Raw genomic sequence first — 24,484 nt, 5'->3', positions numbered from 1 at the left:
GAAGATAATCATTTGTCGAATATCTGAGTTTTTATTGTCTATGCAAAGTATGGCATTTTGTATAGAATAGTCTACCTTTAAAATTTGTATTACACGTAGCGGCGTTGTATGTGTATGTTTTATAATTTATTATATTACTTATCGATAGAAATAAATTTCTTTCCAATGAAACATGTACAATTGTGAAAGAACATTTTTCTGACACAAAAGAAGATATATTTTATGTATTCACTTTGTGCACATAATTGCAAAAGCGCAATTAACAAGATAATTTTCATGAAAGCCTTTTATGAGATAAGAAATATGAGAGTTGAAAGTATTTTATCGGATTTTATATATTTTATATCGTTACAAAAATACAATAAAACTCATTCTACATCTATAAGCCCTTCAGCGTAGCGTGAAAAGGTTAAGCACGAACAAAGCAGAAAAGGACGTTGAGAGAGATATGTGCTCTGCGTGCTTGTACATGAGAATCCGTTTTAATCATTTATTGCCGTTACGATCGATCGGCGCACGTTCAAAGCAAGTCGTAATGTATTATTTCATGTGCTAAAACCACGAAGATTACAAACTACCGGAGAATGGTTTCGTAGGTGAACGCGCATGTTGACGCCAGACGGTGGCATAAAGCCGCATCGCGACATAAATTATTGCGAGCTGATCCATCAGTAAAACGGCAATCAAAGCTAAACCTCGCAAAGCTAAGGAGACATATTTGCCATAAATTATATCTGCGCATTTCAAGATTTATTCAGTACTTTCTTTTATTCAATTTCTAGGAAAAGAGTTGTGTGCTTAAGACAGAAAATAATTATGGGGGAAAAATATAATTGAAAAAGAAGGAGAGTAAATAAGAATACAGAGTTTACGATTCTTTAAAGAATTTTAAACGAAAGAGATTACTAGTCTGGATAATGGAAAATAGAAGTATCTTACACAGGAGATTTATTAGTTAAAATATAGCTACTTAAAATCCCACCGCTCAGCTCGATTAATCCTCTCGCTTAGAATCGCGTCTCGTATGCACGGTACACGCATACATTGCCGCGATGTCGCAATTTTTTAATAACGCGGCCCTTCTGCATGAATTGTAAATAAGGCGATCGCATTTGCATCCTGATGGCGCGCGACTCCCTGAACTCATCAGCGTCACGATCACGCCGGGCGCGATATTTATTCCGCGATCGTCGGTGGACCGCCGGCATCGCGTCGTCCGACCAAGCCGCCAACTTCTCTATCCCTCGGGTGGGACGAACGGACGCGGTACTAATTACAGAAATAATTAATGCCGCGACTACCCCTGCGCGTTACGCGGATCGGTCGGTCTGGCGAAAGATGAAAGCGCGATATAAAGCCGGGATGGGGGAGAGGAGAGCCCAGCCGGGTAAATTAGCGCGTCTCTAAGGTACACACGGTGCGTCTCGGCCCTTGGTATAATGGATCGGGAATGGATTAATGGCGGCGCGAAATGTACAAGAGAGCCACGTATATACGCGGACGGCGTGGCCGTCGTGGATCTCCCGAAGCGGGTCCCTTGGCAGCGTGTTCTAATGGACACAGTCGCCGTCCACATTAGCTCGAAACAATTGCATTGTTTTTCTCACAATAAGGGCGCGCGCGTGCGTTCTGACCGCGGAGGTGGACGGGTTTTCACGGAATATCGAGGGTTCTCTCCCGCCGCGCGTCTACGTGAAACCATCCCTCAGCCGCATTCGTTGTTGGGCACAATGCTCGTCGTAAAGGATATCGACGACGACGACATCCAGGCGCAGGGACACCCTCGTCGAATTAATTGTTATTGTATTCGCCTTGCGAGAAATAAGTGGATTAACCTTGAACTTGGTAGGATCAAAAAAGCGAACTGAAAAACAACGGTTGATGTAAGGGAAATAAAAGGAGAAAGATTGTAAGATAGAAGTAAAGAGGGCAATTATGACAACTGATTGAAAGACGTCACACAATTAATTCCCTTTCCTCTGAGATTCGAATTTATTCATTTATCGATATTGTATTTGAATGTATTTTGCAATCTCGAAAAAGCATAGGTGAAATAAAATACATTATTGATTATAAATAATTTAGGGTGAGTTATAATTTCTCTTTAATAATTTACTGCTGTGCGGATATCCCCTGTTGAAAATCGTGCAAAATCGTGCGAATTCTCAATCCAATTCGCTAAATGGAGCCGGATCATCCGTAAAAGTACTCGATACAGCGAATGGCTATCGGCCGATAAATTCGTTAGTGAATATTAGTTTTAATTAAAATTTCGTGGGGATGAGAGGATTCATCATTGTCGCCGCCGCCGTCGCCGCCGCTGTGCGTCGTTAACACGGCGGTTCGTCTATTTCGTCGTGTAAATTATGCCCAGACCGGCGACTGCACCGGGGGTGTGCGCCAATGATAAAGTTTGTTTTTTAATTAAAAATCTGCCACGCGCTCGACGGCATTGGTGGTGAAAGGATCGTCACCTCGCGTGACAGCCGCTCTCAAACACGCGCCGGCGCGACGTACCGTTCGTTATGCGAAACGCATTTCGATTTTGTCGCGGAACGCGACTCCCCTGTATAAATATCAGCCGCGTCGAGTAGTTATGTCCGCTATGTTTAATCGGCCGAAAGAGCGTCACGACATGACGCTGTCCTCCATTCGTCATTACGCGTCAGAAATTGCCTGTCATGGAGTCTCTGAATAGCTTTACGCTATTTGCGTGAGAGAAAATGTGCGGTATATCCTAAGATATCTCGTAATATATGGATGGATGAAGTATGACGAGCTTATGAGCAACCTTTCAACCTTTGTCTCGATGCCTAATTTTATTATTGCATTTTATCGTACTTTATTAAATTTGAAGTCGATTTTATAGATGCTTTTTCGAATACGATTAAATTAATAATTTTTTATTAGTACTAAAAGGATGCGATTTTTCAAATAAAGTTCTTTTTCCAAGTTGCAACGTAAAGTAACCGTCCGATACGTAAACAAAATAGCATTTTAAATCAAATTAATCACATTATCATTCGCGAATTAAATTAAATTCCAGAATATCGAAACAGATGGAAAATTGTAAGCAATTTTTATTTGTCCATTTTCATTTGAGAGAGAATACATTTTCTCTCCGCTTTTGTTGCTATCAGACTCGAATTAGCTAACCGAGAAATGTTTTCGGCAAACGAATACCAACGTATATAAATTGATATCGTTGCAGGACGCGTATCGCAGCGCGCTAGAAAACGAAATTTCGAAAGCTTTCTGGGAGAGTAATCGGGAGAAGCAATTTTCCACATCGTCCATTTGTAGTTCTTCAGTGTACAACGAATCTTTGTCCTGTAAATACACGAAACTCTCATTGGCACGCGTCGGACATCGTGTATGCCGCATCGGACGAAATACCGGGTCGCGCGGCCCATCAGGGAGAGAGAAAAAGAGAAAGAGGGAAAGAGAGGACGTCAACTGAAATTCAAGCGCGCGTTGCACCCACCTCGTCCGCACATTTCGTGGCGATCCTGCGGCTCGAAAAGCTGCGAGATCGACGATGGCCGTTCGGTCACGATTTATGAGGTGTCGAAATTGCACGTTGTTTCTCACGAAATTTATGGGATCGGCGTCGTACAAGTATCCGATATCCTTGGTATCGGTTGCCTCTTAGGCACACAGGACGAGGCACCTCTTATTATCGTGGCGGGCCAATTTATCGTGCACCTGTCAGCGATCGCGATCTCTTTGATGCCCCTCTTCCCGAGCAAGGACCCATCACTATCTCCCCTTTTATCCTGGCGGACGTTAACTTCAAAGGCAACTTTGAAGAATGGTTCCCCGGATTCCCGGGGATGATTGTCGTAAGAAAGGGGTGGAATGTTATTAAAGGGCGATTTGAGGAATTTGGCGTACTTCTCCGACATCGTCGAATCGCTCCGAAGTTATAATGAAAGAAAGCTGCGTCTAATTAACGTTAAGACAAACAATGCGAAAGAGTGGCCGAGAGACTAACTTGATTGCGTATGCGCCGATCTTTGTATCCCCGATGTTATTACTCTCGCTCATCTATTTAAACTTTTCTTTTATCTTTGTCAATTTATCGCGCTGTTTCCATCTTTGCTCGCATCAAAATTGCTGCAAACTTTCAACTCTCGTGTTTGTACTTTACTTAAAAAAAGAGCTGTATCCGTATTTGTTATTATAAAAAAAATTTATTGCACAAAAATTCAAGATTTCTGTTGATCTATACATTATATTCGCATATTGTACAAACACGTAGAATTTTATTTCAATTTTACTTCAATAACTCTATATTGAGGAAAATTTTATTTGCAGAGTACATATACGATCATTTCATTTCTGCGGTTGCTATCGGGGAATTTTCAAGTTGAACAAAAATATTGGCGGTGGCTTTTAGTCGGGCGATCGGACCCCGAGAGTAAACTATTTTAATTCTCGACTTTTTTCTATAGTACAAGATATTTTTCGAAGTCATATATTAATCTCCTAAATATGCGCATTTTTAGCATATGTATTTGCACATCTGACAAGAGAGCGTGGCTCGAGTTCGCGCAAGCATCGAAAATCTAAATCAATTTTACATTTTTCGCGGTTTTCGTATAAAAAGCTCTCATTCTTCCTCTTTTTCCCTCGGTCGCGATCGCCCGCGGAAATTCCGGACGATCGGTAGAGATTTACCGCCGTCGCTTTTGAATTGCGCGTACCATTGAGAAGAACATTTCACGTCCGGCTTCGTCGATTGTGTTTGGCCGCTCGCACACTCTCCGGATGCGCCGTAATTGCGTCCATAAAGACCGGAGTTGCTGTTCTGTCTCTGCGCTGCGTGCAGGACGTAATAAAGGAAAAGATCACAGATGCAATAAAGTGGCGGGCCACCTTATAAGCGACCGACGAGAGGACAACGCACTAGATAACGTAGGCAGAATGGAATGGACAAGAGAGAGGCAGAGGAAAGGGAGAGAAAGAGAGACGAACGTAAAGAGGCCAAGGTAGCGGGCGGAGAATTAAAAAAGGGAAACGAAGAAAAGCAGTAGAAACAATATCGAGTGTGCTCCCATCGTTGGTACCTCTTTCATTTCCAGCGACGGCACGTAGAGCGCAATTGCTTGGAGAGCAAGTACATCTCTCTTCTTCTCTCCCTCCCTCTTTATCTCTCTTTGTCTTCCTCTTGTGCTTTACTCCGCCAGCCATCGTCTACTCGTCTGTCTAGCTCGGTTTACCGCGCGAGCTACCGGTGTTTCGTAGCGTAGCATCGCGACAATATATATTCCAGGTACTTATGGCGACGGCACATGCTCGTTCTCACCCTTATTGCGAGAAGTACTCTAGCTTTCTCTCTCTCTCTCTCTCTCTCTCTCTCTCTCTCTCTCTCTTTCTCTCTTCATGATTCTCTCCCTCGGACTTCCCATCCACTGCGTGCATCCAAGGCGCCCTTCGTTCGCGGGGCGTTCTCCATTCGTATAACCGATATTGCCATCGAAGAGAGGACCTTCCTTCGAAGGCTCTGCGTAGATATTACGAGTATAAAATATTCACAAGCCCTACGTGGATGCGGACACGCCACGGGCTTGTCCCACGGGATGACGGACTAGTAACGACAAAATTTCAAGTCGTAGAACAGGTAAAATAGCAATTTTCAACTATCTTTCGTGGTTGTCATTCACGTCAGTGCTCTATTTCGAGTATTTCAAGAGTTTAAAAAATCCAACATTAAATATAATTTAAATAAAAAATAATAAAAATAAATGAATAAGTTAATTTAATTAAATAAATCATGTCACATGTCCTTTTTAGTTTGTGAATATCGGGGAATGAAATTTTATTGTGAAATTAATAGCAGGCTTCTCTGTATTTATTCGTTTTGCGAGTATGGATATATTACGCGAATAGAATTGTCTTATTTCCGAATACAAAGAGCGATCCTTTCAACCGACAGTGAGATTATGGCTTCCGATGCACGCTCCAACGGAACGTCGTTGTCGCCCGAAGTTCCGTTGCTGAGCACGTGCAAAGATTTGCAGAGTAATTCGGATGTGTTTGGCTGTGACGTGAGACCAAATGCAATTTGCATTCGGTATTCATGGAAGAAGACTGCAAACAGACGCTATTTTAGGCATAATACAAGCCAATTTTGCGAATAAACTATATAGTTAACATTTTAACACAATAATATCTAATTAATAATTTAATTTCTAGAATTTTTATGCACAGTACAATAATATTTTTAATAATTTTATTCATGATTTTGTTTTTAATTTATTTATTTTATTAATTAAATTATATAATTAAACGCACCTTCACGTATATATTTTACATATATTTTTTCACAAACTAAAAGAAGTAATATAGATTCTGTAGAAATGTAATTCTAAAATTCTGTAAATTTCTGTAAAAATTTGATTTATAATAAAAAATACCTAAAATGTGATAGATTTCTACCAAAATAATTGATAATGATTATTTTCAACGCAATATGTTATTTAATTCTGAGAATATACAATTTTACGAAAATTATTTAATAAAATTCAATAAAAAATTTTATAAGATAATATGTTCAGAATTACAAGCTTAAGTTTTTTCGTATTAAATACAAAAATATGATTTGGAGAAATATTTGAAATAATATCATGTCCGACTGTCCGAGTGCAATATCGATACTGATAGGATAGTCGCGCACGGGAGAATGTATTTCGCAATATATATAAATTTATCAACTTATATAATCAAATCTTGATGCTCAGTTTATCACGGCACGTCAACGACAAAATTACGTCACACGATGCCAATTAACGATATTGACGTTGACAATATTAATGCGTTGAAAGTGGATTAATCTAATATAGCTTGTGTGCTAAAAGATTATCAGCCGTGCAATATTGCAAAGGAATTCTAATTTAACACTAGCCTATATTATCATGATAAATTTCGACATATATAAGTTAACCAACCAAACCCAGTCGTTGACATCTGAAATATTCTGTTGCGATATAACACATATTCGCATAATGCGAAACAACTGTAAATTTAATTGCGTGTGTTGAAATATCTCTGTCACTAGGAATATAATCAGAAAAGATGTGAGGTTTGCAAGAGCGTATAAAAGGGAATAAAATTAAAAAGATTTCAAGAGCTAAGAGAAGATTTGAAGCGGAGATATTAAACGAGCACTTTAATTAAGACGAGTCTTAAGAGAATCATAGTTTTATTGAAATTTCTTATTCCTTTATGCTAATGAAGAGTCACAAGTAAACAGTATTCATCGGTGTTTATGCAACTTTTTTTACGCAAAGCGAAGAAATGCCGCGCAGGGCATGTCTGTTGAAAATGAGTAAATCATTCTAGTCAAATTAACGCTTACTTTACACACACACATACACATATCCACAAAAGGTATATGTGCATTTTATCAAAGCACGTTAGACTCTACTGTAGGTATACATTTAATTACATTTCCTTAGCTCTCCATTCCATCGCCTTCGCTTTTGACCCTCGCTCGAGGTAGCCACCGAGTTCGATTCCGGTGATGGTGAAGCCGACCAGGAATGCTAAAGGTCGATGTTCTCACGACCTTTGAACTATTTCGTGTGCGTTTCGCGCTGAACTTCCATGTGTCTAGAGTATCAAGAACGCTTAATCATCTATTAAAGCCGCACCGATCAATATCAGTGAAAGGTGCCTGTCTCATCGATATGCTCGAGAATACAAGAAATGTGATATTCAACATCATTAGTTTTAACTGAAATTAACATCATCAATGGGATCTTTATTTACAAATGCAATTACGAGGCAAGAATATGAAATAATGAATAGAATACAAATCAAATTGAATTTCTAATTGCGCGGTACATGGATATTAATTTGGAAGTATGTTTAATCAATATTATTTCGTTCCATGAATTATGTCGTAACTTGGCGCGAAATATTGCTCCGAGTCCGTAAACTATATTTGAAACGCATTCTTCTTGCGGTACGCAATGACGTGTTATGGTCGATATCTTTCACTTGAGTCGCAGCCACGGTGATCTGATTTTTTGCTCGCAGTATCGAAGTTAATTGGCCACGAAGTACCGTGGTTAACAGTGAAATATGAGATTCGTTAGATCGAAGAGGGCCAGAAGTGAACCGGTTCTTTCTGAGTGCTGTTCGTAACAGCATCTAGCAAACACAATAAATTTAATCAAGAATATACGATGACTTCTCATATCAAAACTCATAATTTATAAACATATTCTTTACAATCAACATTATTCCTTAAAACAAGTGTCATGAAATATTTTGTATAATTGTAGGGTAAGATAGTGTTAATGAAAGAAAAGCATAAAATAAAATTATATTCTTTGTCAAATGTTAGACGACGTAAAATAATGAAAGTAGAGAACGTAGAGACAAAGAGGAGATAATGAATGTAAAGAAGTAGAAGATATAAAAAAAATACGTAGAACATGTTTGTTAAGCGATCTCAAAGACTAGAGTCATATTAAAAGATAATTTAAGCTGATTATTATTAGATTTATTTTTCGAAATGAGGTTGACATGAAAATTGTATTTTCTTAATTGTTTTAAGAGATGTCATCATAAAATATTATAAAATATATAAATTGCGTTCATTTTGTTCTCGTGAGTTTTTATAAATCGACAAATTATACATATTTGTCTTCTTCACAATTATTTTATTTTTATTATTATTTTTCACATTTCAAAAGTAAATCAAATGATATGCATTGCACTAAACTTAATTCTTTAATGCATATTTGTCTTAAATGAAATCAAAATTATAATTTTGATGCAATTTTCTCTATTGGCAGTTCTAGTTTTATTTTCATTGTATGACAAGCGAACAGTTTCTCGATATTTATTAATCGATAATATGACGTGCACTTTTGAAAACATCTTCGAGGCGATGCATATGATACATGTGGTTAAAAAAAGTTTTATTTATCAATTAAACCATGTTCATTATCCGATCCTAATCTCGAATTCAAAATAACACGTTGACATTATTTCTGTTTAAATTTGACATCGAGAGTTTTCGATTAATAAAATTTTGAATTTCATCAATAATATGGAGATTACAAAATTAATTAAATTAATAATAATTGCGAATTTTTAATATAAAAAGATTGATATAACAAATTTAATAATTAATGACAGTTAATGATAATCACACTTTGCAGTGAGTGACTAAATGCGTTTCCAGACAGATAACAGTGTTTTGACTTGTTTTTATCTTGCACTGTGACAAACAACTACGAATTATATACATTGTGTGGTTTGAGTAAGTATCGATTGCGAAGTAAGGTCGACCAACCCAAAGCTATAAACTATGTACAGCCGTTCATGATTAGTGAATAACGCAACATCAGCAGGAGCCCTAGCCTTTTTATTCACCCTAGTTTCGTGTTGCAGTAATAGTTACTTAAAATTTTATAAATGTTCGTTTGCTCTTACGCGCTCCGTAAAATGTCAGATTTCATTCGAAGCGAAAGAGTTCCAGCGCTTTCGATAAACCTTTTAGACGGTCTATTTCTCACGCTTTTATTGCGCGCAGCAGTTTATAGTTGGCAGCTGATAAAAAGTTACGGCAAATCAAATTATCGTTCAACGGAATTTTCAAAATAAAAGGTTATCAACGAGCCATTTCATTCGGACAGTACTGCGCCGACAATTATGCTCCACTGCGAATGGGAAGAATAATGCTTTAACAATGTTGAAGACAGAATTATAACAGAATTTATACATAAATTTATATTGGTTACATATCCTTCGTAAAATTTCGACCTATTTTTAAATTCAAGAGTAACAATTACAAAATTACTTTATTATTAATAGTTATTGCACATTCATGCTATATAAAAATGATAATAAGATATTATTTTATAAAAAATTATAGTTATGTCATTAAAATAATATAATTAATATATAGAAATTAATAACATATATATATCGATTAAAAATAATAAATAATTTAAAATTTGACATTTATACATAAATTTACATTGGTTACATATCTTTCGTAAAATTTCGACCTATTTTTAAATTCAAGAGTAACAATTACAAAATTACTTTATTATTAATAGTTATTGCACATTCATGTTATATAAAAACGATAGTAAGATATTATTTCATAAAAAAATTATAGTTATGTTGTTAAAATAATATAATCAGTATATAGAAATTAATAACATATATATCGATTAAAAATAATAAATAATTAAAATTTGACATTTCAGTTTTTGTCACAATCAACGGTTTTATTTATAATCCAAAATTCTCTTAGAGATACTTCAGATTATTCCTAGCACGCCAGACGGAACATCTCGAGATTCGATAATGCGGGACGAAAATATTTGGCTGATCCTCAAAGAGGACGGACGGTTGCCGGACGCGGTCGAGAGGTGTCTGCGGATTTAATGAAAATTGTCGACGAATGAAAATTTCATTGTCCTTCTGCGAGACGACCTATGGAAAATTTGTCCAACGAATGTATGAGTAAGAACAGAGCGACGGAGCGGCAGACAAATGAAAAACAGTTGGAGCGAACGAGTAATGTTTTGCGGTCGGATAAAAAAATCGTTTATTTTAAAAGTCCAGGGCAAGAGATGAATAAAACCGTTTCGTTCGCGACCGAATGCGACCGGTAATTTCGGAAAAAACTCTCGGAAATCGCTTCGAGAGTTCCTTTCTCCTATCGTAAAATCGTTAACTGAAAACTGTCGATGAAACAACGGACGCCTCGAACGAATCCGTTTCTCTCGGTTCTCCCCTGATTTAATCTAATCCTATTCCGGATCTTACTTCATTAAATGATTAAGGCTTCCGCCTGTCAACGAATCCGAAGCTACTTCTGCCGAAGCGCGAATTCTAATTATTATTTAAATTTCATTTCTATGAGTCGCGCCTCGCGAAAGTCCGCCCGCGTGAGTGCGTCAACCGTAAAAAGGGGAAGAGTGTGTTTTACAACGGCTGTCGCGAAGGGAATGCGCGTGAATCGCGATGATATGCCCGGAGACAACGGCGCGACGTCGTTTACACCAAGTTCTCGGTTCCGTTTCCAACTTCCCGGGCATGCGGCCAACCGAGATACCCTTTACCGGGAGACCTTAAACGGGGGAGGTCAAACACCCTTTCGGGACACCCTCCGCGTTGCCGGTCTCGAGGGGTTGTACGCGTCTCTGATTCTCTGACCGGTGTTCATAGTCGGCGCTTGCCCGTGTATAACTAATGGCGTTCCCGCGGGGCGTCTGGACGGTGGCACTCATCTCGCGGTTTTTGACCTGTCGAGTGCCAAATGACGCCGCACGCAGCCCGATTAATAGCTTCGGTAATTGTATCGGGCACCGGGGCAAAAGAAATCGATGCGAGCGCGAGCAGTGCCGCGTGACATTGCCATCGCGAGCACAATGAAGGCCGCTCGCTGAATGCAACGGGTCTACTTCTATTCTTAGGCATATTCCGTCATCGACTGACTGACAAAGAGAACTGCCAATAGCATTGAGAGCAGTGAATGGAACGCAAGTTGAAGTTGATCGACGTTACAATGAATAAATATGAAAAATTATCGAGATAAATATCGAAAATCGAAGAATTCGACGAAAAATATATTCGCTTGTTATTTTCAAATTTATCTCATGATTATTACTCCCAGTTATATAAGAGATGCATTATTTATCATATTATCCTAATTTTTATTTTAAAGAAAAGTAAAATAAAAAATATGTGCATATTTTTAAAGAGCAGACTATTTTTTAGTGGGATTTATCGTTGTCAAAAGTAACAAAATAAACAGGAACGCTCGAAATAGTAAAACGAGTAAATCTCGGGTCTAACTATTTAGATAAGAAATATGCCAGAGCGCGTTTCGTACGTGAATATTTACAAGAGCGTTCGACGGGAAGACCTTCGTAAATTATATTTGCAGTTAATCTGTGCTCGTCGTGTTAATTTAACATCTGCGAAATTCGGAGGAAACCTGGTTAGCTTCCGCGCGTACGAACTCGCATCGTGCGCGGCTCATAAAGACTAATATCAGACGTTAAGGAAAATACTCTTTACGACGAGTCGGGCGTAGGAAAGTGCGCCAGAAACGTTTGTGTGTCGCTAGATTACGGTCGTTGTGTGTGCATTAAGACCCACTACAATTTGTCTTCTTTCCGTGCGAAATTAGCATAAGAGTTACGGCGAGGATGTGCACAGAGAGACGCCCTCGTAATATTTTTTGTAAATTTCACACTCGGGTCATCTCTCTCCGGCAGCTTCGTTACTTTTGGCGGAGCATTTCTGTCGCGTTGCATCGCGCTGCATCGCGATTCGCGAAAAGCCAGCGCGTACGAGACGGCGACCGATAAAGCTAATGCAACCGAGTTGTATATGACGGATAAAAACGTTCGAGCAATAGATAATAATTATTACACGGTAACGAAGAAAACGGAAGCTCGCGTGCATTCGAGGAAAAACGGATAAGGCGCGCCACGCTCCCCCGCAACACATGCAACTATGCAACTTGGCAATGAGTCGTGATAATGTTTATTTCCGTCCGTGAAAGTGCACTAATGATGCATTAATGCCTGGCCTGAAATACGAGCGACGTGTTTTATTTTTTTCTTAATGCTTGACCACATTGGCATTTTTTTATTGCGAACAAGAGATTTTTCGTTGATACCGAACAACTTACTGCGATAAAGTATACTTATTTAATATGCTTATTATTTTAAATGCTTGCAAAATTCTAAGGCATAATTATATATTATCGTAAAACGTTGTCACTATTTTGATGAAAATTTGTTTTCGAAGTCGTTTGTTGTCAAAGAATGCTGCGTTAGATACAGCTTTTCGAAATAATAGTACATAAATAATTGCATAAAAGTACAGCCATACATTAATAACAGTAATTGCAACATTGTTCTTTTACATAATGAGGGAAAGAATAATATTATTTCTTATAATATATTACAGAAATATCCTGAGATCGTTAGAAGAATAATATTCACACGGCAAGACGCGATTAGCTTTTACGGTACCGGTCGGATGGTAACTAGACACGATGATCGATGCGAGAATCTCAACATTATGCAATTCAGACGACGATATCCTCTGGAAATTTTACGCGCATGAGTGTGAAACTTAATTTTTCGACATGCATAGTTTATTCCATAATCCGCAATTGTTCGAAAGAACCTTTTTAATATTCAGTAACTGTACATTTCGTTTCCAGCATTACGTCAATGATAAATCCCCGAAGAAATGGAACTTCCGGCGGTCGGGCAGTTGCTCGAATAATTTTTTTTTTACCTTTCCGGTAGCAGAGTGCGCGACTTAATGCGCCGGGGTCCCAGTATCGGCTTAAACCACTCGCATTATTCATAGATCAGATGTAGATCGGTATATTTATAATGCACGAGCGTGACAGCTAATCAGCCACGTAAGGGACGTCATAAAACGTCGAGATAATAATGGAAAATGCATGCCTGGTACACTTGCGACCGGCTTATGCACCGAGTATGCGGCGCGCGCGGTTTGAGAGAACTTTATGAGAATTTCTAGGAGAAGAGCGCTTAACGACTCTCTATTCTGAAACGTTATCTTCACGCGAGACGTTAATGAAAATGAATCTAATGTCGAGTTAATGGTACCTTAGATAATTAGAGTCATCGTTTTTTAAAACGAGATGCGCCCGTGGCGTCATCGATCATCGTTTAAAAAAGTATTATGCGATACATTTATTTTAGCAAATCTCTCAAGTCACAAGTTGTTTAATATAATTTTCTACCAAGGAAATCATCTGATATAATTTAAAGAGTGTTATTTTGCAAATTAATTAATTTAATTCGAAATGTTTGTCTCGCAATTAATGCGGTGCTTTTGAATTTTCGAAAAAGGTACGCTAATTGAGTCTTTATTCACCTAATTAATTCCCGAAAATAACATAATCGTTTCGCTATAAATGCATTTCGGTTAATCAGGATCGAATTAGCCGCCAGTAATTATAGGCGCACGAATTATTTATCGGGTAATGAGACTTGTAACATAGCGCTACATAGAAACTTCGCGTTTGATGGGGCAACTATTGTGAACAAAATTTGCGGCTGCGTGAACAAGAACATTATCCTATTATAGGTAAACGTTATTACGCGCGATGCAATTATGTAAGTAAGCAAGTAATTAAATCATGATTAGCCATTCGCCGTCTTAGATTAACAAAGTTTCGCCGCATGACGGCCCATCGGAAACGCGTTTAGCGACTCGGGCGTTATACGCATAAGTATAAAGGACGTAATCTTTCCTCGTAAACGTCGAGAACGGCGGATATTTTTTGTTTACAGGGAACGCCAACCGTCTTCCGAGTTATCGTCGTTATTCCAAACAAGCCTGTCGAATCTCCTGCAATTCGTAGATGCATTGCAGGACCGAGTGCCGGATGCAATAACAACGTTCAACTAATATTCGTCGAGGGCAAACGAGAACGCGAGATATTTCGAACGGCGTTCCATTTCGCGAAAATGAAGAACGGCCGACATAACTCACGGGGAAAGAGGGAAAAGAAAATCGCGGTTTACAATTCAAATAGAGCAAAATCGTCGTACGAAGTATGCACCGGTGAAATACATCGCCGCGTAATGGAAATACTTTGTGCCGGTTCGTGTCGCGGTAATGTCCGTGGTATGCGTTGGAAAGGGGTCGGAAAACTTGTTTCCCTTTCTTTTCCTTTTTTTTTCCTTCTTCTCGCCATGAACCGCACCGCTCCCGGTTGTCGTCGTCGTCGTCGACGCCGCCGCAAACCCGCGGATAAAGGTGGTTATGGGTTACGGGTACCTTCAACTCCGAATACCCCGATTGCCGCAGCTCCTCGGTAGTCACCGCGGATTATTACTGCCAATAAGGGCAAAAAGTGAAACGTCCTCGACAGTGGGAATGTAACTTCCATTTCCAGCTTACCGAAATACCGCGGCGAGTTTCCGCTTCCTGCTACACCGTATCTTTCGTGATGTCCACCCAAACTTTTTGCCTTCCCTTTATAGCGCGTTTCTAGGTAGCCATAATTTTCTCCAGGAACTAATTCTTAATTGCATAGGAGAAAACATACCGTTTCACATTATATACTGAATAAAATTATACGAATCTAATTACGGCTGTTTTGTTATCGAGATTGAAAATAAGATATATGAAAAACAAATGTAGATTAAAAGCTTTGTTTCATGCTACAAGGTAAATAATCGCGATAAATTAAATTTTATTAAAAACTTAAAGTGCAGAGAAATATATTATTTATACATATATTGCATGTTTAGTATGAGCATGTTAGTAAAGAGAGAGAGAGAGAGTATTGCTTATTTACACATATCTCTTTTATTTATATTATTTATTCTTTATTTTGTGCAATTAAAAATTATTTTGTACACAGATCGCTCTTTATTTAAAAATCCTTTGTTTACATCTGTATGACATTATACATATATGTCATTTGATTCTTCAAATTAGTAAAGAGTGCTCATTAATATAATATATTGTCGCAAGATATAAAGACTTCAAATCATCATCAGATAATTTCATCATACTTACGTATTTCGAATACTATGTGAAGAACATTACATTAGGAGTGCTCCATAAGCATCGCGTCATTAAGAACGTAATCACAATAATTTTGCAATTACCGTAAAATCACGCTACATCCGCTCGAACAATCTTCTCGGGGACGGTTGGATTTCTATAACGGTTACGGGCAATTAGGAGACGCAACGAGCGGAATAAACGTCAGAAGGACGCACGGGGACACCTCCTACGTGTGTCTACTCTGAAATAGCCGCGTTTCCATTTTCTTTTCTTTTAGCAGAGAGAGGGCACACGTCTTCGTTATTTGTTCGTCTGTTTACGCGACTTTTCCAGCACGCGCGGGACGGTCGAGATACACGCTAGAGCAAATTTGTGAAGCTGCACAGCACACACACCCACACACATATACACAAGACTGGCGGTGATTGTCAAAGATGGCAGCAAAGTGGCGGGTGAGTTGAGGCACAAGCAGGGGGGCCCGACTTGTTTGGACGTAGCATACTCGTTCCCTTTGTTTTTTCCACGATTCACGAGCGTGCAGACCTCTTCCAGACAGTTTTTACGAGCGTTGCATGCAACATACCCTGCAGATACGATGTAAACGCTGAACGGCGGATCGCTTGAATTCAAAAGAATAGCCGGTGCGTGTCCGCCGTCTTTTCGTACCGTGAAAACGAATTTCGGTAGGTATTTTTACGGCCGCGAAGAGGCTCTTAAGTATAAAAACTGCTGCATACGCGCGCGCCCGCGATATTAGCTCTTTAACTGCCTGTGAAAATTCTTTTTTAGAGCCTTTCTTCCCATGGCGCCGTATTAAGCGCCGTTATTCGGTACCGCCTTCGCTATATTTGGCACAGTAGCTTTTTTTCGATAATGTCGTAATGGTGTGTGCCACAAACGTGCTTTCTCGACCGTAGCATCTTTGATAAAAGAAACTCCTTATACACGCATTTTATTTTATATTACCATCGAGAATTTTTCCAATATTAATTCATAGTAGAGCTCTCATAAAGATTATTAAAAAAAATTATATTACCTGAAAAATTAAAGCACATGACAATAGTTCTGATTTAATTTCTACTGCATGTGATAAAAAATATTTTGCGTAAGATCGATACATCTGTTTCCAGTATAAAAAATTTTTTTCGTGATGATCCTTGTATCTGTTTACTTCAAAATGAAATTCAATAACTGTCACGAGCGAGCTGCCGAATGCTATCGGACATATCTGTACAAGTCAGTTTTCGAATTCGTCGCACGACTGATTTCGAGATTTTTTTTTTTACCGCGTAGAATACTCAGATGCACAGTTCGAAGTTCAATTGCATCAGATTTGTTTCACAAAGTCCTTTTGCTGCGTTCGGCGTATACGTTTGCGACACTGATAGCGTGCGTCCTCTCAACCGTATAACATATCAAAGGAAAAGGGATCACATCGCATTCGTGTAACACGAATTCGAAATCGAGGATAAAAAGAAGAAATCGGCAACTCATATTACACGGAAGATATGGAAAATCAAAATGCGTAAAATGGTTTAGGTTGAGTAACGACTTGTGATCTATTTATATCTATCATCGTTTATACAAAATGTTTCTACCTGCTAAAAATTTCGTGTATGATTTAAGTTGTATATATTACATAGTTTTATTGAAGAATCAAATCTTTTAAATTATTATATAATTATAATCATATCAATGTTAAAAAATTGATTATTTATATTATTTATATTATTGCATTTGTTTTTTGCTTGCAGGAGGCTGCACTTGCAGTACTTCACGGTTACCATAATTACTGGACTGAAGAATTCCATGCTTTTTATGGAATGTTTTAATGCTCTGCTGAGGCATTCAAACGTGGTAATTAAATATTCCAATTTTGGGATAGCGCTCTTTATGTGGAGATGAAATATAGCCGGCGCTCGACTGGTTAAAATAAAAAATATAAACGCCGAATATTGAAAGGCCGACATATATTCTTCCATAATCGACGGCTCTCACAGTGCTCTCTGCGAAAGCACGAGATTCCGCAGTAAATCAGTAAGTGCAGTAAATCTTAAGTTAAAATATATTTCCGTCTCTCTTTCGACGTCATGTCAAATTTAAGAAGAATTGATTATGGACAAATCGAATAAATGAAGAGTTTCGTCGTATTTCTTATGCATTTTTGTCTTTATATTTGTTTAAGTCTATATACATATATAGACTATATACATATGTTTAAGTCTATATACATATATTTAAGTCTATATACATATAATAACTTAAATACTTTAACTGTCACTTTTATGTCAAACATTTTCCTCGAATAATTATTGGAGTAAAGTCTTGCTGCTACTTAAAATCAGAAAAAAATGCTCGATGAAAAAACTATTAAAAGCACATTTTTACACAAAACAATCGGAATTCTTTAAAAATTTATAGCTGGTAGATATCTCAAAACAAATTTTGAAAACAGCGCTTTGCGTTTTTTCACAGTGCTGTTGGTCGGTTTTTTTTTCAATGAAAAAAATAACTTGGACAATATGGCACTGCCTTTTTTTGCGCCGAGCTTTCAAATAAAGGCGTAATATGTCGAGTTTATCGTGCGGTAGTTATCACATTGCGAAGTATGTGCGCGATTTCATGTATTCGGTGTCGCGCCGCCTCGTCGAGTAGCGATTCCCGTGGCGACTCGCAAACATTTTTCGCGCGCTCACGCTCGGCCGACTGAAAATTAACGATGAACCCCGCATTTAGCCGTGTAATTATCCTATGCGTGGCTGCGGGAGAAAAACGTCGCGCGATTTTATCTGCGAAAGTGGCGCTGCGAATAAAGCGTAAGGGGAGGACAGAGAGGTGCGAGTGAGAGAACACCGGAAGAAACGGTGGGGGCGCGGTGAGGGGCGAGGGAGGCATTTATGGGAAATCATAACCCATAATCGGTTAGACTGTGTACGCGTACACCGCACTACAACTTGGTTCAGACTTTGGGGCGGGGGGAGGGAGCTTCCCCGACTCCGACTCGGCGCCACGGAATCCGTGAAGGAAAAAAAATGACAGGGTTGCGCGACCGATGCGTAAATGCGGCGGAGTCACGCGAACACGCGCGCCTACGCAATTCGCCGAACGCCTCGTGTATCGTTGAGCTTTCGCGGGGGAGGAAAAAGGGTGAGTAGTTACGCTCGTGGCAATCGCAAAAACGAGCTGTTCCTGCCATTGCGGCGACGAGACTCCCTCCGAATGCTTCGATCGGTCATGAAACGACCCTTTGAACTTGGTCGGTCTGCCGTGCTTCAGTATCCGAGCTAAGGGTGAGCTCGTTGTTAAGGACTCGTCTAAGGGGATGATGCGGTTGCAATGATACCTCACGTGATACTCTGGTTAAGAACGAAACGAAGAGCGACCGTTTGAAGAATAATTAAGTTGATATTTCGACTTAAATTTTATTGCTGATTAATTAGGAGATATTGTAAGATTTTATTAGCAAAGTTAGAGTTGCAAACTTTTCAATCGAGTATGTCTGCAAAATGTTCACTTTCAAAAATCTCTGTAAGATCAATGCAAATATCTTATTGAAATGTATGTCTTAAAAAAATATACTACGTTATTGAAAAAAATTCGATAATTATTATACTTCACTTTAAAGAAAGCTTATTTACAAAAATATGTATGTTTTGTTCTAATTTAATTTATACTTTGTTAGCAAGAAATGCGGCTCAAACCTGACAGGAATTAATTAATTAATTATATTAAAAGAAAGACAGAAGTTAATTATTTCTGTATTGTATTATCGTAATATTATTAAGATTATTTAGTTACCGCTATATCAGTTTTTGCGCATTTTATTAATTTTATCGCAACAATATCCTTTTGAATTTACCGTGTTAATCGAACAACAATATCAAGCAACATTAATGCGACTTAATTAACGAGTATTACTAAATCGGTCAGAATTTAATGCGTGTTTATTGATTACGAGAATATAGATAGATTTCGATAAATCCTGTCATACATAGACGGATTAATCCTTTCGCATTGGCTTTCAGGAGAGAATCAATCCAAAACCGTGATACTGGTTCGACATTCAGAGAGAATCCATTCATAAAATATCAACTTGGCATATATACGCGCATACTAAATATCAGTTAATTTTATTCCGCCGTTTCTATGTGTATGATGCAATATAAATCTGCTAAACGGTATCTCGTGTATATGCGTATGTGGGCTGGGCATGCACATGGATGAGCAAAGTGCGATTGTTTATCTGGTTTCGGAGGAATAACGCATTAAATATTTTATATTTATTCATTACGCAAATAGAACCTCGCGTTTCAGCAACGTTCGCAACAGATCGATTCGCATACTGATTGTATAGTGAGGTTGAATCAGTGACATTAATACGTCAAGATATATAATGTATGTATGTGGAAGTGGAGCATTAAAATACGAGTGGTTTTCCTAAATAAATGTCCGCAAGCGAAAGAACATTATATTGATACTTATCGTGCGTTTAACAATTAATGTAATTGCATTTGGATTTGTAATTGGATATAAAATTATTTTATAAATTAAACCAACTCTGACTGTATATTATGTATATTTATGATATTATTTTTTCGTGTCATATATGTATTTCTGAATATTTGTTACTTATATTAAAATTATTCAGAGATTGTCAATATAAATGTTAAATGCACATCAAAGAATTCTCCAACAACTTTTTACAATTATTACTTTTTATTGAAAAGTATAATGGAGAAAGTATGAATTACTAATAGACATTTGCTATTTTGGATAAAATACGCACACACACGTACGTACGATAAAGGGGAGCAAAGCTTTCAAATGTATAATTAATCTAATCTTTTTCATACGCCTTATAGTAGTGCTTGATCAAATATCGACCATTGAAGGCACTCAATATTAGATACGCGGATACGTCAATTCAATGAGCTGAACCGCCCTCAATGTACGATGTATCGAATTCCGTTCGCGAAAAATTCACTTCCGTATCGTCGAAACCGAATATCTCGTTATCGTCGTTTCATCGACGAAACGGCTGGCATCATCGTTCGCGAGATCTCGAATGGGAGAAGAGTGGTCGAAGAAGGGGATAGGAAATGCGTAGAGGATTCTGCAAGTGAAGCAGGATGAAGATGAGTGGACAAAGGGATCTTTTAGGCAAATGAAGGACGAGGGAACGATACCGAAAGGGAGGCCCGCGGCAAAAGAGAAATGGGATAGGCGATCTGTGAAGGGAATCCGAAGAGGAGAGCTCGATGGCCATACCGCGTGTCTGCATTTTTTAGACCGTAAATAAAGCGTACATTCCCTCGCTCACCAGTATCTCTCGAAAGCGATCCACTTGTGCCTCTTGAGATTAATGTAGTTCTCAAATAAATAAATTCTTCCTGATCTTTTTGATGTGGTTGCGCAAGTTTCAGTAATTATATCTAAATTTGTTCAGAAGTAACTTTTTTTGAGAAATAACTTTAATTACAAATTCTTCCCTACATTGCGTAAAATACTTGTGGAGATCCCGAATAATAAAATAAAAGTATAATATACAGAATAAAAAAAGAATAAATAATTGTACCAATTTAGAATCACACGTGTATATTTTCGCAGTACATAGAGATATTAGAGTAAGTGAAGATAGTAATTAACAATTTGATCTGTGCACGATTTCGCATCCACAACTGTATGCATACCTTAACGTTCATCAATGCATCTTCCAATAATTGCCGCACATGCAATTATGTATACGGTGTACACAGCTAAGCTGTACACAGCCCAAACAAATGCAATCACTAATAACGCAGCTGGAGCACGCTTGTATCTGACGCATATAGTAGCTACCGGTAATAGCTGTTCCATCGATATCGCCGTTCCTAGTAATTGCAGTTCGAAAGCGGATGCCAAAGCTCGCCGGTATAACGCCCACGGTAACGTAAGTGTATCGGTGAACTGAAGAAGCATTGTTACGGTTCACACGGAAGAGCCCGGAGACACCGTGAGTAGACAGCGCGAAGCATATAGAGGCCGAGTGCGGTGATGGATGGCCTTGTGGCCTCGGGCACCATTAACACCCCGTTGGAGCAGTGAAACACGAGGCGAAAGGGCCCAGACTGAAAGCTATACTCGACTGCGCCGTGGAAAATCTGGCTCTTTGTTTCCTCGCGGAAGGAACGCTCGGTTCGCGCAAGAAACCACTGCTGGTTCTTGTGCTAACATGAGGGTCGAGTCGAAGCTGATCGGCTCAAGTACGACTAATCGATAACGTCCACGAGACTGTCGGCGCTACGAAGTCGTCGTGTGTATAATCGAGAGAGTGGTTCTTGTTGCTTTCAATGCCTTCGCGAAATTCCTTTTTAATCGACTTTACTCCAACTTCTTTTTATTTTAACGAGCATAAAGTTTACGCTCTATTGTTTACACCGTCGAGTAAAGCAAGCAAGGAAAGAGATGAAGTCGGCGAAAAATACAGGTAAATTAATGAGTAAATTACTCTGAAAGAATGTCAGAAGCAGGAAAGCTGTGTTACGGTGTGAAAATAGTAATATTTTGCATAAAACTACATAATGCTGCATTGAGCGAGATAGAGCGAAAACAATGAAAGCTCATCAAGTTAGTAAATTAATGCATGCATAATGCGAATTCACGGTTGAATTTTCCAGAAAATTTTACTTCATCACCATGTGATATATATGCGTATTCTTTTTTCATGATGTAAATGTTAAAACGCAAACGATTATGAAGTAGTTAAAGCTTTTGTTAGAAAAATGTACGAAATTATTTACTTGTAAAATGTAGAAAAATGATGCGATACACGCGAGAGATAAAACAATGAAATAAATGTTAGCTGCGCAATCGACTGTTTCTCAGTTTTAATAATTTGATATTTTATTAAATTAAAATTATAATAATAATATAATTTTATTTAATAAAATATATAAAATATATACACGTAATAACAATGCATTATTACATATGCTAAACGTTTGTATATAAATTTAATTTTCTCATTCCAGGCTGAAGAATATTATCGAGTTGTTTGCAAAATTATGTCGCTTTCGAAAATATTATGATTTATATTGCTTGTTTATAATTATGAAATTTATGTTTTTCTTTTAACATTTTTTATATTTGAAAAATGACAAGATCGTATATTATCTGTGATTATCGTATTTTAATAATCTCGTCAAGTTCTTTTGCGCGGCATAAATTTGGGTTACAGGAATGGGAGGGAATTTGTTGATTGCCGTTCGACCGATCGACCAATTATCTTTGGGCAAGCGATAAATAATCGCCGCTTGATCCGCGGCGCCGTTTCATCCGTTGCGCCATAATGGCCGTCGTTTTTGCCGAGAGCGGGCCCGAATGTCGCCTATTCTTCATCTCCCACCTACGTAAGCTATGCCGACGACACGTAGAAACGTTGTGTGACCATTTGTAACGGCTCGGGAAAAATAAGAAGACCCATGTTGATTCTCAACGCATGTTGACCGCGCTACTAATGAGCTATCATTACGGTCCGACAGTCTGTGACAGGTTCCAAAACCGGCACCATTATAAGGCGGCGCAAACTCGTTTTCGTAGTTCGTATTGTGTATGTTTACCGAGCGTTTACCTGCTGTTGTGTGATTTCGGTCTCTACCGGTCCACCGAACTGTTACATTGAAGCTTGACTTAACCACGCGGTCGTATTCTAGCCCGCTGGTACTGACGGCTTAATTAATTCAGAGCGAGAAACACGTGCGCGAGATAGAGATGAAACTTCGGCGTAACCCAGATACAGTTTGGACCTAGCTCAGACGCGCGCTAACAAATTGCGTTTGCGTGAAAGGTAAGACGGGACTGGACCGTAATTCCGCTAACTCAGGCGGGCAGAATGGTGCGCTTTTGGCCGAAATCTTAGAGATTTATCGCAATCTAGTTAGGGATTAGCAGCGTCATGAATACATGTACAGTATTAACAGAGGAAAAAATTAAAGTGCTACATTTTAATTAATTTATCGATGAGTCAAGAAATTTATATGTGTGAATTAGACTGAAAGATCTCTAGTATAAAGTTAAGAATAAATACATGTAAAAGCAATAAATTGAAATAATATTTTAATATGCAAATCAAAGTAATTGTATAAGATTTTCTAGATATACATGATAAAATAATATATAATATGGATATGTACTTAATCACGGACGTAATCGGGAGCAACGGAAACGACAACCGTAACAAGTATTAATCCCTCTCATGTTAGGGGCCATTTGAAAATCGGATTGCGATGAAATCCAAGACTAACGCGCTTCCGATTTAACGACTAATCCTGAAAACAAGAATTAAGCGTCTCTTCTCCCGGCTTTCATACGCCGTCGTGATTTCCGTGTAGTGGAAAGGACGCCACGCCAAAATCTGACATAGCCACGTGTTTGGATGCCGCGCGTTTGTACTGACGGCTTAATTAAGTCAGAGTGAGAAGCACGTGCCGGAGACAGAGACGGAGCTCATCCCAGGGACGTTGCATGGTACTTCTCTCTGGCGCCTCTACTTTCTCTACGCTCTCTCGCCTTGGCTCAACACTCAGGGAAATCGGAGAGAAAGAGAGAGATGGATGCAGCGCCGCAAGGAACGAACCAAATATTTATAGACTCTGTCTGTGTTCGAAAATTTATGGACATGCTCTATCCGCCTTCTATGAAAAAAAAAGCGGAAGTAAAGCGTTTCGTGCGTTTGTTGTCTTTAAATGCACCGTGGAGAGCAACCTGAAGCACGTGGTCCTTCTTGTTACGTAGAAAAATCTACCTCTTTGACCTAAGAGAATGAATTCATCAACTAGAATAAAGCTTTTTACTATATATAATATATAGCTTTTATAATATATAGTTTTTAAATACAAGTATTAATTATAAGATGAAATGTCTTATATTTATCTATTGTTTTAGAAAAATTATTTCA

General features: G+C 38.4%; 1 protein-coding gene and 1 long non-coding RNA gene across 3 annotated transcripts in view; one reads left to right on the top strand and one right to left on the bottom strand.

The window, feature by feature from the left end:
- LOC145967443 (uncharacterized) overlaps window positions 1–17,619 on the top strand; it is a 118,701-nt gene extending 101,082 nt beyond the window's left edge. Inside the window, exon 3 of the long non-coding RNA XR_014437425.1 lies at window positions 17,304–17,619. This is a non-coding gene — a long non-coding RNA (uncharacterized LOC145967443). The remainder of the gene's footprint in view (window positions 1–17,303) is intronic.
- Sli (slit guidance ligand) overlaps window positions 1–24,484 on the bottom strand; it is a 322,565-nt gene that overhangs the window by 181,179 nt on the left and 116,902 nt on the right. The window lies entirely within an intron of this gene.

Source organism: Camponotus vicinus, unplaced genomic scaffold, assembly GCF_025532165.1.
Source record: "Camponotus vicinus isolate PSW18456_S1 unplaced genomic scaffold, iyCamVici1.0 SCAF_1, whole genome shotgun sequence".
Classification (NCBI taxonomy): domain Eukaryota; kingdom Metazoa; phylum Arthropoda; class Insecta; order Hymenoptera; family Formicidae; genus Camponotus; species Camponotus vicinus.
The sequence above is the reverse complement of the archived record's forward strand: the minus strand, read 5'-3'. Positions and strand labels throughout refer to the sequence as shown.